Source organism: Scylla paramamosain, chromosome 10, assembly GCF_035594125.1.
Source record: "Scylla paramamosain isolate STU-SP2022 chromosome 10, ASM3559412v1, whole genome shotgun sequence".
NCBI lineage: Eukaryota > Metazoa > Arthropoda > Malacostraca > Decapoda > Portunidae > Scylla > Scylla paramamosain.
In genome coordinates this window covers 14,422,501-14,432,500 of record NC_087160.1, presented here as the reverse complement: position 1 = coordinate 14,432,500, position 10,000 = coordinate 14,422,501, and the positions used below count along the sequence as shown (strand labels likewise).

Genomic DNA, 10,000 nt, shown 5'->3' with positions numbered 1-10,000 from the left:
ATAGCAGTAATATTTACAGTAGTGGTTGTTATTGTTGTCGTCATTGTGGAAAGCAGATAACACGGAAGAAGAGAAGGAGAAGGAAAAAAAAGAGGACAGAAAGAACACATTTTTGTTAGTAATTCGTGAGTGGTGACGCATAGCTAAAAGAGATGAGAGGTAATGGGGGAGAACACTGGTTGCGATAGGAGGTGATAGCTGGTGATGGAAATGATAAGAGGTGATAAGGAGGGTGATGAGTATGGTGGTACCGAGTGACAGGAGGAAATAGACTTAATTGAAGGTGATGGGTAGATTATTCGTGACGGTGGATTGTGTGGCTGGTGATTAAGGGGATGAGTGTGGATGACAGAGGTAATGGAGAGTGATGGTGATAATGGATATAAATAGGCCTAAGGAATATATTAGAATATGCTAAATACAGCTATATTAGGCCTGGTAATTTTAGTGACGGGGGTCCTCTAGAAGCTGAAGATAGACACTCGTTGTTGTAATAGTAGTAATTGCTTTTGTTGTTCTGGAGTTGGTGGTAGTAAGTGCTAGTAGTAATAGTTGTACTAGAAGCAATAACAGTATAAGATAACTCTCATCCCTAATTTTTTTCAATTTGTATGAATCCAGTGCATCATTTTACACCGGGTTGATATGTTTTAGCTAAACTGCAAGTTCACATTCTCCTCGGCTCACGTTCCGTACTCAATACCTAATAGGTGATCAAAGGCTGCAGCAAGAATGAGGCTTACCCAAATTTCCTCTTCCTATCAGAGGAAACGAACTTGGAACTCTTATTTATGAGCTCGCTAACCGATAAACCATCGTGCTGCTATACAATCACCAAACTTGCTGTTTTTTTTTTTTTCTTATGTAGGAAGGACACTGGCCAAGGGCAACAAAATCCAATGAAAAAAAAAGCCCACTGAAATGCCAGTCTCATAAAAGGGTCAAAGCAGTAGTCAAAAATTGATGAATAAGTATCTTGAAACCTCCCTCTTGAAGGATTTCAAGTCATAGGAAGATGGAAATACAGAAGCAGGCAGGGAGCTCCAGAGTTTACCAGAGAAAGGGATGAATGATTGAGAATACTGGTTAACTCTCGCTTTAGAGAGGTGCACAGAATAGGGGTGAGAGAAAGAAGAAAGTCTTGTGCAGCGAGGCCGCGGGAGGAGGGGAGGCATGCAGTTAGCAAGATCAGAAGAGCAGTTAGCATGAAAATAGCGGTAGAAGACAGCTAGAGATGCAACATTGAGGCGGGGAGAGAGAGGCTGAAGACAGTCAGTTAGAGGAGAGGAGTTGATGAGATGAAAAGCTTTTGATTCCACCCTGTCTAGAAGAGCAGTGTGAGTGGAACCACCCCAGACATGTGAAGCATACTCAATACATGGACGGAAAAACTGACGGAGACGTCTCAGAACGTCAAACTTCATAGAAGCTGTTTTAGCTAGAGATGAGATGTGAAGTTTCCAGTTCAGATTATAAGTAGAGGACAGACCGAGGATGTTCAGTGTAGAAGAGGGGGACAATTGAGTGTCATTGAAGAAGAGGGGATAGTTGTCTGGAAGGTTGTGTCGAGTTGATAGATGGAGGAATTGAGTTTTTGTGTCAATATTTTGATTGTTACAGCGGTTTCCCTTTGATATCGAAAAAAAAAAATGTGAAAATGACTCATCTCGAATCTAGGTCAGATACAGTTGCGTCCGAGTCAGCGTCGACGTGCATTGGTTGATATGGCAAATTCAACACACTACGTAATCGTATTCGTATAATGAACGAGAAGCAACTGAGGACAGAAGAGCATTGAATCATGCTTCGGCACTCAATTTCAATAAGGACCTGCATGAGCGGAGCTCCTCTCGCTGTCACCACAAACGTAATGACTAGATCTCACAACACTTTTTTTCTTTAATCAGAAGATGAAGACTATAGATACGTGAAAAGATGAATGGACGAATGGATCTTTTTTTTTTTTTTGTGTGTGTGTAGGAGGGAAACCGGCCAAGGGTATCAAAAATCCAATAAATAAAAAAAAGCCCACTGAGATGCCAGTCCCAGAAAAGGGTGCAAAGCGGTAGTCAAAAATTGAAGGATAAATGTCTTGAAACCTCCCTCTTGAAGGAATTCAAGTCATAGGAAGTTAGAAATACAGAAGCAGGCAGGAAGTTCCAGAGTTTACCAGAGAAAGGGATGAATGATTGAGAATACTGGTTAACTCTTGCATTAGAGAGGTGGACAGAATAGGGGTGAGAGAAGGAAGAAAGTCTTGCGCAGCGAGGCCGCGGGAGGAGGGGAGCCATGCAGTTAGCAAGATCAGAAGAGCAGTTAGCATGAAAATAGCGGTAGAAGACAGCTAGAGATGCAACATTGCGGCGATGAGAGAGAGGCTGAAGAGAGTCAGTTAGAGGAGTTGATGAGACGAAAAGCTTTTGATTCCACCCTGTCTAGAAGAGCGGTATGAGTGGAACCCCCCCCCAAGACATGTGACACATACTCCATACATGGACGAATAAAGCCTTTGTACTGAGTTAGCAGCTGGCGGGGGTGGTGAGAAAAACTGGCGGAGACGTCTCAGAACACCTAGCTTCATAGAAGCTGTTTTAGCTAGAGATGAGATGTGAAGTTTCCAGTTCAGATTATAAGTAAAGGACAGACCGAGGATGTTCAGTGTATAAGAGGGGGACAGTTGAGTGTCATTGAAGAAGAGGGGATAGCTGTCTGGAAGATTGTCTCGAGTTGAAAGATGGAGGAATTGAGTTTTATCTGAGGCATTGAACAATACCAAGTTTGCTCTGCCCCAATCAGAAATTTTAGAAAGATAAGAAGTCAGGCGTTCTGCGGTTTCCCTGCGTGAAATGTTTACTTCCTAAAGGGCTGGACGTCTATGAAAAGACGTGGAAAAGTGCAGGGTAGTATCATCAGCATAGGAGTGGATAGGACAATAAATTTGGTTTAGAAGGTCGTTGATGAATAATAAGAAGAGAAAGGGTGACAGGATAGAACCCTGAGGAACACCACTGTTAATAGATTTAGGAGAAGGACAGTGACCGTCTACCACAGCAGCACTAGAACGGTCAGAAAGGAAACTTGAGATGAAGTTAAAGAGAGAAGGATAGAAGCCATAGGAGGGTAATCTGGAAATCAAAACTTTGTGCAAGATTCTATCAAAAGCTTTTGATATGTCCAAGGCAACAGCAAAAGTTTCACCAAAATCTCTAAAAGAGGATGACTAAGACTCAGTAATTAAAGCCAGAAGATGACCAGTAGAGCGGCCTTGACGAAATCCATACTGGAGATCAGATAGAAGGTTGGGAAGTGATAGATGTTTAAGAATCTTCCTGTTGAGGATAGATTCGAAAACATTAGAAATTAAAGCAATTGGACGATAGTTTGAGGAATTAAAACGGTCATCCTTTTTTAGGAACAGGCTGAATGTAGGCAAACTTCCAGCAAGAAGGAAAGGTAGATGTTGACAGACAGAGCTGAAAGAGTTTGACTAGGCAAGGTACAAGCACGGAGGCACAGTTTCGGAGAACAATAGGAGGGACCCTATCAGGTCCATAAGCCTTCCGAGGGTTTAGGCCAGTGAGGGCATGGAAAACATCATTGCGAAGAATTTTAATAGGCAGCATGAAGTAGTCAGATGGTGGAGGAGAGGGAGAAACAAGCCCTGAATCGTCCAAGGTAGAGTTTTTAGCAAAGGTTTGAGCGAAGAGTTCAGCTTTAGAAATAGATGTGATTGCAGTGGTGTCATCTGGTTGAAATAAAGAAGGAAAAGAAGAAGCAAAGTTATTCGAGATATTTTTGGCTAGATGCCATAAGTCATGAGGGGAGTTAGATCTTGAAAGATTTTGACACTTTCTGTTAATGAAGGAGTTTTTGGCTAGTTGGAGAACAGACTTGGCATGGTTCCGGGTTGAAATATAAAGTGCATGCGATTCTGGTGATGGAAGGCTTAAGTACCTTTTATGGACCACCTCTCTATCATGTATAGCAGGAGAACAAGCTGTGTTAAACCAAGGTTTTGGAGGTTTAGGTCGAGAAAAGAGTGAGGAATGTACGCCTTCATGCCAGACACTATTACCTCTGTTATGCGCTCAGCACACAAAGACGGGTCTCTGACACGGAAGCAGTAGTCATTCCAAGGAAAATCAGCAAAATATCTCCTCAGGTCCCCACAACTATCAGAGGTAAAACGCCAGAGGTACCTTCGCTTAGGGGGATCCTGAGGAGGGATTGGAGCGATAGGACCAGATACAGATATGAGATTGTGGTCGGAGGATCCCAGCGGAGAAGAGAGGGTGATAGCATAAGCAGAAGGATTAAAGGTCAGGAAAAGGTCAAGAATGTTGGGCGTATCTCCAAGACGGTAAGGAATACGAGTAGGGTGTTGCACCAATTGCTCTAGGTCGTGGAGGATACCAAAGTTGTAGGCTAGTTAACCAGGATGGTCAGTGAAGGGAGAGGAAAGCCAAAGATGGTGGTGAACATTGAAGTCTCCAAGAATGGAGATCTCTGTAAAAGGGAATGTGCTCCACTTTGGAAGTGAAGTAGTCAAAGAATTTCTTATAGTCAGAGGAGTTAGGTGAGAGATATACAGCACAGATAAATTTAGTTTGAGAGTGACTCTGTAGTCGTAGCCAGATGGTTAAAAACTCGGAAGATTCAAGAGCGTGGACACGAGAGCAGGTTAAATCGTTGCGTATATAAACACAACATCCAGCTTTGAATAAAAAAAATGAGGATGGAGAAAGTAGGAAGGAACAGAAAAGGGGCTACTGTCAGTTGCCACAGACACCTGAGTTTCAGTGAGGAAAAGATGAGGAGGTTTAGAAGAGGAGAAGTGGTGTTGACTCTAGTCGTAGCCAGATGGTAGAAAACTTGGAAGATTCAAGAGCGTGGACACGAGAGCAGGTTAAGTCGTTGCGCACATAAACGCAACATCCAGCTTTGGATAAAAAATGAGGATAGAGAAAGTAGGAGGGAACAGAAGAGGGGATACTGTCAGTTGCCACAGACACCTGAGTTTCAGTGAGGAAAAGAAGATGAGGTTTAGAAGAGGAGAGGTGGTGTTCTACAGATTGAAAATTAGATCTTAGATCACGAATGTTACAGAAGTTAATGAAGAAAAAATTGAGTGGGGTGTCAAGACACAGGGTCGTCGTCAGAAGGGTAGTCCGACCTGGGGACATTTATGGGCCCCTCCCCAGATGGGGACTTCGAGGCTGGTGTAGGAGTCGCCATGCATTTTGAAATTTTGAGTGAATGGTCTGTGTGTTATTAGGTGCTTGTAGTTTTGTGTGGAGGAAGAGAGTTGTCTTTAGAGGGCAGGCTGTGACTACTCCCTTGTGTTTTGAGACACAAAGGGAAACGTTCAGTGAGGTCACAGGTGGGTTTAATGATAAGTTCACAGCACCCCTCGATCCAGTGCTTTAGACCTCACTGGGAGTAATTATCGTTTCGGCAGGTGCCTACTGCCTCCTCCTCCAAAAAATGAATAACTTAATGTATGAATCTATTCAATGATAATAAAAATGAGAAAAAATCTTATTCTTTTTTGGGACCTCAAGAAATGTGTCAAATGTTAACCTTTTACGAAATTTCTGTTCAGTACAGCGAACTCCACACGGTTATGATGTTGTAATGAAATGTGTGAACCGAAAGTAAGGTATGTTTATGAGGCCTATTCGCACATCCTTAGAGTGTGTATTAATGTGTGATGTCAAAGATTAATTTTTTTCCTTACTTATTTACTTATTTACTCATTTACTAAATTACTTACATACTTACATGCTTACTTATTTAGTTTATATGCAGAAATTATTTCCTGTATTACGATATATGGAACGCAGGTGATATGGTGATGATCTTATTAAACATTATGACAGGTGAGAGATGGCAGGCAAGACGTGTGGAGCACCTGGGAAGACTCCTGTTTTCCTTGCATAAATATTTGTGGTAATTAAAAAAGAAAAAAAAGTCAGACGGTGTCACACAGTCCAATTTTAGCTTTTGCCATATTTGATGCCTGAAGGAAATACGATAATGTATGCTAATTAGTGATTTTTTTTTTTTTTTTTGGTGTGTGTGTGTGTGTGTGTGTGTGTGTGTGTGTGTGTGTGTGTGTGTGTGTGTGTGTGTGTGTGTGTAAGAAGGGAATCAAGGAACAGACACGTATAATCGGGAAATCTTAAGATGTTATAATGGAAGTGATGGTAATGGTGAAGATATGAATGAATACAATAATGATGATAGTAATAATAATAATAACAACAACAACAACAACAATAATAATAAAACACATAATAATGGTAATAGTTAAGAAATAATGTCAACAGCATTATCGTTATCATTACCATTATTACTGTATATGTTATTATTCGTGTAGGTATTCCTTTTCACTACCTATTAATAATATCACTTTTATTATCACTATAAATTGTTATTATTTTATTATTATTATTATTATTATTATTATTATTATTATTATTATTATTATTATCATCAGTAGTAGAAACAGAAGTAGTAGTAGTTGTTCTAGTAGTAGTAATAATAATAGTAGTAGTAGAAGTAGTAGTAGTAGTAGTAGTAGTAGTAGTAGTAATAATAATAATAACAGTAGTAGTAGTAGTAGTAGTAGTAGTAATAGTAATAATAATAACAGTAGTAGTAGTAGTAGTAGTAACAATAGTAGTAACCGTCTTACGATTAACATAGCGAGCATCGTTCCGTCAGGCGGTGCTGTGTTATAGTGTCAGAAATTCCTAAGAGGTCGGAGGTGATATTGGCCCAATGTTAGCTCAAGCACCAGTAAGCTGAGAGGAGGTTAAGTAAGGGACACAGGAGGAGGAAGAGGAGGGGGGAAGAGGGGAAGGATGAGGAGGAGGATGAGGAGTAGGAGAAGAAGTATTAAAGCGTCATTACCCAGGAGACGAGGAAGAAAGGAAGAAAGGGAGGAAGATATAATGCCGAAATAAGAAAGCCGAAGCGTAAAAATGTATTGCCTAGCACAGAAGAAGAAGGAAAGAAAGGAGAAGAATATTTAGCCCAACATAGATCCAGTGAGTATAGATATTTAAGTGTGCAAGTGAAATATAAGTAAAGTCTCAGTAAAAGGAAAATAAAAGTACCAATAGCCATGAAATAATGACAGGGGAGTTTCTTAAGGATGGAAATGAAGGATCCATGAGAAAAATGAAAGGGAGATGAAAGTGACAGAAACGAAGTAGAATATTTATTTACAAGCCACTTTCTCTGGTGAATTCCTCTCCAGAACCTGCAAGTATCTTCCTCCGTTACTACATTCCTTCTCCTCCTCCTCCTCCTCCTCCTCCTCCTCCTCCTCCTCCTCCTCCTCCTCCTCCTCCTCTCTTTCCATCCCCTCCACCTTCTCTTTCTCCTGTTTCTCTTCCAGGCTCTATTTAACGTTATTTCCCTCTTCCCTTCGTTATTTCCTCATTTATATCATCCTTCGCTGCAACTTTTCTCCAATATTTTTCTGCTTCCCTTAGTAGGTTTTCTCCTCCTCCTCCTCCTCCTCCTCCTCCTCCTCCTCCTCCTCTTCTTCTTCTTCTTCTTCTTCTTCTTCTTCTTCTTCTTCTTCTTCTTCTTCTTCTTCTTCTTCTTCTTCTTCTTCTTCTTCTTCTTCTTCTTCTTCTTCTTCTTCTTCTTCTTCTTCTTCACCATCATCATCATCATCATCATCATCATCATCATCATCATCATCATCATCATCATCATCATCATCATCATGTTCTTCTTCTTCTTCCTCTTCTTCTTCTTCTTTTTCTTTTTTATTTTATTTTTCTTTTCTTCTTCTATTCAGCATATATCTTATTCTTCCTTTGTTATATTCCTCACTTTCTCTTCCAGATTACTTGGCCTAGAGATGCGAAGTGGTAGGTGGGGAGCTGTCTTGTTTTGTTCTATTCCGTAGTACTTACCTGCAAGTTGATTATGTACAATATTAATGCAGCAGATCTTGTTTAAGCCTTGTGATCTCCAGGCATGTGTTTCTCAAGAGTGTTAGTGTATTCCTGCTTCTCCTCCTCCTCCTTCTTACCCTCCTTGTCCCCCTCATCTACTTCCTCCTCCTACTCTTGTTCTTGTTCTTGATCTTGTTCTTGTCCATCTTGTTCTTGTTCTTCTTCTTTTCCTCCTCCTTTCCTCCTTTACCACCTCCTCCTTCCCTTCCTCTTCTTCCATCTCATTCGTCCTCTTTTCTCTCCTTTTTGTCTTCCTCTTCCTCTTTCTTCCTTCTCCTCTCCTTACTTTTTTTTTTTTTATTTGATTAAACTTGATACTGTAAATTAACATGGAGAAATAAAGTCCTAAAATCCTGGTTTGGATGCCAAGGACTGCCTATAACGTAAGCTATTTACATGTACATAAAATGAACAGTAAAATGAGATGCACTTATAAATTTACGCATGTGGTTCCTCCTGCAGGCAGACATTTATACTTTACTTCCTTCTCTTCCTCTTCTCCCTTCCTCCTCTTCCGCTTCCTACGTTATTTTCACCTCTTCCTCTTCCCCCCCTCTTCCTACTTTACCTCCTCCTCTTTCTCCTCCTCTTCCACCTCCTCCTTCATCTAGATCCTTGTCCTACATCTATCTCCTTCCATCACCAGTATTTCGTCGCCTAGGTCTTCCCAGAACAGCCTCCCCTCGCTCTCCCTTCCTCATTCCTTTCCTCTCGTGTCTCTTGCTTCACGTCTCTCCTTTCCTTATTCTCCTCCTCCCCTTCTCTCTCCTTCGTTCTTCCCTCTTCCTGATCTCCTCTAATGATTCTTAACACCCTATCCATCCATTGTTCTTTTTTTATATTCTTTTATTACGTATTCCTTCTTCCTTGCTTTTTTTGCTTACTTTTTTTCTTCCTTTTTTTCGTTTTTCCGTCTCTCCCTCCGTCTTTTTCTCTCTCTTTTCCGTTATCTTATCTTTTGTGTACTTTCTTTTCGGTGTTTTTTTTTCGTAGTTCCTCTTGTTTCTCCGTTCTTTACCTCCTTTCTTTCCTCTTCATTCTTCCTGTAGTTTATCTATCTTGCTCGGTTTTCGTATTTTCCTTCTCTATTTGTTTTTCTCCACTCATGCTTCACTCTTTTCCTCCTCTTTCTTCCTGTACTTTATCTAAACGACCACACCACGTTGAATACACCGCTTCTCGTCTGATCAGCGAAGTTAAGCAACGTTGGGTCCAGTTAGTACTTGGATGGGTGACGACCGCCTGGGAACACCAGATGTTGTTGGCATTCCAGCATTTTAAAAGTGATAGTTATGATATCTTAAGTGATAGTTATGATATCTTATATCTGGACTTTAGTAAAGCATTTGACAAGGTACCCCATCAAAGGCTTCTGAGAAAGGTTAGGGCACACGGGATAGATGGGAAGGTGTTAGGCTGGATAGGGTCATGGCTTGGTAACAGGCGACAGAGAGTGGTAATAAATGGCTCGAAATCCGAGTGGGGTCATGTAATTAGTGGGGTGCCACAGGGATCAGTATTAGGGCCATTGTTATTTCTAATATATATCAATGACTTAGATAGTGGAATTAGTAGCGATGTTAGCAAATTTGCGGATGACACAAAGATAGGTAGATTAATTAGGTCAGAATCGGATGCCATAACCTTGCAGGCAGACTTAGATAGAATGAATGAATGGACGGATAGATGGTAAATGCAATTTAATATCAATAAATGCAAAGTGCTTAGCGTAGGTAGAGGAAACCCACACAATAGGTACACATTAAACAACCAAACTCTGGTAGGTACAGGGTACGAGAAAGATTTGGGAGTTATAGTTAGCTCTAAACTCCGTCTAGGGAAACAATGCATAGAAGCCAGAAACAAGGCGAATAGGGTACTAGGATTCATTTTTAGGAGTGTTAAAAGTAGAAGGCCGGAAGTAATATTAAAGTTATACTTGGCGCTGGTCAGACCTCATCTAGACTACGCTGTGCAGTTCTGGTCCCCACATTACAGGAAAGATATAGGTCTATTAGAATCAG

General features: G+C 40.8%; 1 pseudogene; it reads left to right on the top strand.

Annotated features, from left to right (window-relative positions):
• The first annotated feature begins 9,121 nt into the window (after positions 1-9,121).
• On the top strand, positions 9,122-9,243 carry LOC135104560 (5S ribosomal RNA; annotated as a pseudogene).
• The last annotated feature ends 757 nt before the right edge of the window (positions 9,244-10,000 follow it).